The sequence below is a fragment of the Megascapheus bottae genome, chromosome 5 (genome assembly GCF_031878675.1).
Source record: "Megascapheus bottae isolate mThoBot1 chromosome 5, mThoBot2.hap1, whole genome shotgun sequence".
In the NCBI taxonomy this organism is placed as follows: Eukaryota; Metazoa; Chordata; class Mammalia; order Rodentia; family Geomyidae; genus Megascapheus; species Megascapheus bottae.
Window position 1 is genome coordinate 58,163,098 of NC_143513.1, and position 4,492 is coordinate 58,167,589.

General features: G+C 33.7%; 1 protein-coding gene across 1 annotated transcript in view; it reads left to right on the plus strand.

Moving 5' to 3' along the window:
- Positions 1–2,300, plus strand: part of Foxp2 (forkhead box P2) — a 437,066-nt gene extending 434,766 nt beyond the window's left edge. The window contains exon 20 of the mRNA XM_090333180.1: positions 1–2,300. This exon is cut by the window's left edge and continues 1,907 nt beyond it. The gene's annotated coding sequence lies outside the window, so the exon portion shown is untranslated.
- The last annotated feature ends 2,192 nt before the right edge of the window (positions 2,301–4,492 follow it).

Below are 4,492 nucleotides of genomic sequence, written 5' to 3' on the forward strand. Positions count from 1 at the left end.
TAGAAACTTTCCATGTTGCTTTTCATGTGCTGTGCCAAGTCTTGATAATACTTTTTCCCCCAACCAAGGGACCTCATAACCTGATTATGGTTATTGCTTTACAAACAGTTTTGACAGAAGGTGGCTGCTAGAGCTTAACATATGTCCCAGTTCCATGTGATGGAACGGGTTCTTGCAAACTAAGCTCATTTGTTTATTCTTTGCTGAAATCAGCAAATAGAGTTAGAGAGATACCCAGTCATCTATCACACCAAATAAAAGGACATACGGCTTTCAAAAGGGTTTTCCCACTTACCCAAAAGGCTTTCTGAAAGCTTCTACCTCTGCAAAAAAAAAATCAAAAAACAAAAAACAAAAAAAAGAGAAAAAAAGAGAGAAAAAAAGAAAAAAATTAGAACAATTATGGCAGATTGCATGAAACGTGAGAACGTCGCAGTAACTGCTACTTTTCATTATGTTTGTCTTTGGGTCATGATCAATGAACCGGAAGTTTTGAATATGGTATCAAAAGAAAGATTGGTAATGTGAAGGATGGTTTTCAGTCATCTAGGATCCTGCTGTAAGGATTATCTGAAAGGAAAATATGAGTCTTTCGGGTGCATGTTTCAAATGCTTCGATGAACTGAAAGTTACAGGGAGAGTTGTACCAACAGAAGGGTGGCCTAAGACTGCAATGCTAAAGTATGCATACCTCAGTTACAAAACTTTTGAAAGGAAGTCTCAGCCACAGAATGCATATACCTGTAGAGTTTTGCATGGGTTTTATATGAATACAATTAAAAAAAATAGCTGCTTGCACATTATACCAGAAAAACCTCCAAAACTGCAATTGCTTTGAAAATAGATTTTAGGTTTTTTGGAGTTTTCTGAAATGCTTGGTCTGTATTTTGATAATTGTGCATATTATGTAAAAATGTTGGTGGACCCATAAATGACCAGACTTTTTTCTAAGAAAAATGTTGCTTTAATGCATTTCATGGATTTTTACTCTTATATCATTGCTTGCTAGTAATAGCAAATCTGCTTTTCTGCATCTGCTTTGCGTAGCTATTGTAAGGCTTTGAACTAATGTATGTATTTATTGCTTGAACTTCTGTGCATACCTTATAAAGCATAATGTCTGACAATTTAAATGGCTCATGTATTCTTGCTTCTATCATAAGCTGATTCTGGGGACTATGATCTTTTGTATACAGCAAATTTTAACTGTAGCACAAACATCTGTTTATGTATTGGTGGAATATACCTGTTTTATTTATCTTTTTTGAGGTAAACTACTTTTGATACTTTTCATTACTGTGTACTATGTTCATACTTCGAATTCTCTGACGTTAGAAGTCATGGCTGAGAATTGTAACAGCTGTTATTCATTCTGTATTCATGGCTTTCACTGCTGAATAAAATAAAGGACCAAACCTAGGATTTGAAAGAAAACTGTCTACCTCTAACACCAGGGAGTTATCAGATTTTATTTTACATAGTTCTAGTCTGCAAAGACACAATTGCTTAAACCTAGTGGGCTTAAGGCTTATATTCTATGTGGTTGGATTCATGGCACAGTTGTACTATTTGAAAATCAATTAAAATTTTATGTGAATGTTACAAGTACTTGGTAGAATTACCACTAACTGGGTTTTCTTTCGATAACTCAGATCTGGAGAAAAAGAAAAGTCATCAGCATTCTGTGTCTACAACTGCTGAACTTCATAAGGATGCAATTCTTTGTGATTAGGGAATCGAAGGATAGTCAGCTAGGGATAAAGCTACAGAAGTACACTTAAAATAAACTATCCTGGACTTTAATGTCTCTGGGCATAGTCAGTCACAAAATCCAATAGACTATTTTGTAAAGTTTTCAAATTGAGCGTTTACATTTTTGAGAATTTGAGATTTCATCTTATACATGCCAATATTAACAGACATTTAGACAATAGCTTTATTAATGCCATTGAGCTATTGAAAGGAACATGGCTTACCCTTGTTATTTCACTAGTTCAGGTTGCAAGGAAAGGGATTTTTTTTGTTTAGTTGTCGTTGTTTGGGGGCTTTTTTGGTTTGTTTTGGCAGGAGATTTTGTCCATAAACACTTGGAAAATCTTACTTAGCCAAAAGATAAAAATAAAAATAAAAATAAAAAGGAATAAAAAGAAAAAATAAAAGGAAAAAAATCAAGGATGTACATTTTACTATAGAATTAATGTATGAACAGTGTGTTACTACTGTTGGATGTACAAATGTATATGAAACCATTTCATTCACTTGATTACATTTCTGAAGTATAAATAAAAAAATCTAATTCTTTTCGATCCATTTATAACCACTAGGATTTTTGTTCTTTCGGAGAGATCATTCTTCCATACCAGAGTCAAATCACAGGTTTGTGTGCACACATCCCGCAATTTGTCTTCAATAGAAATTGGAAGCTCATAAGCCAGACCATACTCAAATTTAGGCTAGGTGGAGCTTTCTGTCTAATTCAGTTCATTAAAAATGGTCATATTGAAACAAATTCACAATAGGCCATGGGTGTAGCCTTGTGCTACAGCTCTTGCCTTGTAATAAAATTTGAAATAATAAAATTTAGACCTTAAGAAAGACCCAAGGGATTCTGGGTGTAGTGGCTTAGACCTGTGTGGTTCAGGACTAGCTAAGGCATAGAAGTTCTCAAGACTCCATCTCAAGCAAAGGCTGAGTATGGTTGTATGTTCCTGAGAGCCACTGTGTTCAAATCTTATTCCTCCACCCCCTAAATCCTTGGCATTAGCCAAAGGTAAAAGGTGATGAATTTACTCCTTTTTAAAAGTTTTCATGCATTTCTTCCCCCATCTTGACTAATTTTCCTTCTTACATCAAACCATCAGTGACTCCTCTGGTATTCTGTCATTGATTAGGAAAATGTATAGGGGTGGGGTAAGTGACTTTCCAAGGGACTGATCTGTAAGCTGTTAGGGATCTATGTCAGACATATTAGTAACAAAACCAAGCAAAATGGGACCTCTGAAGAGAAAAGTGTATATAAAGAAATTCCACATGTATTTGTGTATCCCTGAACCATTAACAATCCAGAATAGGTGGAAAGTGTGTATGTAGATTATAATTTTATTTTATGTGTAATTAATGTTTGTCATTTTAGGGAAAAGATACCCTGACTAAAGCACTCTCCATTGGGGAAAATTGTTTAAAAAAGAAATATGAACATGAGATTAATTTTCTTATAACAGAATTCATTACTTCACCATTGATTAGTTGAAAGTAAATGTGTATTAAGCTGTCTGGTGTATTTTGTTAGCCTACTAAGGGCTATTTAACAGATGCAAATGCAATTTTTGTCATTTTTTATCCTTTGATAAAAGAAGAGCATAATTTAGTCATTCAGACTAAAAAATGACAATTTAAGAGATTAAAAAATGACCTGACAAAATTTTGTACTTAACTGTAAATTTAAACATATATTATCTTAGTTTAAAGCAGTGTTTTGTCCAGATATATTTTTGTGGGTTCAATGAACTATTTAGTGGCTTTGCAAAACCTTTTCCCCTAAGTTATCTTTGAATCTTTCAAGAGTGTGAATGAATGAATAAATAGCTCCCACAAATCTAATTAAACATACTAGAACTACATATACCAATTCACATCTGCAACTAAGTTGCTTCTACAGCATCATTCTGTATCTACACAGCAGAGAAAGCTTTCAAAATGCTAGGTACAAAACTACTTCAAAAGAACGTAGCTTCAGGCTCAAGCAGGCTTTAACATGATGTTATTGTTCTCTTTCCTATTCCTATTATCTAGTCATGTAGTAAATGAATAAGTAAAGTATCAGTAGAAATCCAAAGTAAAGTTTATGACTTTCAGGGAAATATGCATTTGCAGGTAATTGTCATATTATCCAAATCAATCTCTGTGTATGTGTGTGTGTGTGTGTGTGTGTGTGTATATACACCCATGCACAAATACACTCATACACATATATTCCCACATCCACACATACATTAAAAAAAATCAAACCACAGTTTAAAGCCCATAATATTGCTAAGTTATCATTTTCTTGTGATGATTTACTCATAAGGTTTTGAAGTAAATATTAAATCCTTTTGTAATGTTAAAGCGGATCTCATCTCCCGAATCCATGGGTCTTCAGTTTCCAATGCCATTCTAGAAAGAAAAATTCCTACATAACACACACTGTCCTCTATTTTTTTTATTAAATTTGCCTTTCTCTTTACATTTAGTTCTGCAGTCCGAGAATTTGACAGTGAACATACTTGTGGACATGGAAAGTTTAAGAGAAAGTAGAAAATAAAACAAAAAGGTGTGTTAAAGAAAATGTTCCTTCCTTTGCCTACAATACCTCTTTCTCTCTCTGCCTTGTAATAACTGACAATAACTGACGATAAAACGTGAAATAAAGACTATTAATAACAAAAAGAAAAAACAAATGCAAATGTTTCTGCTATGAGCAGACCTGTATTTCCCCAAATCTTCTCCCAAT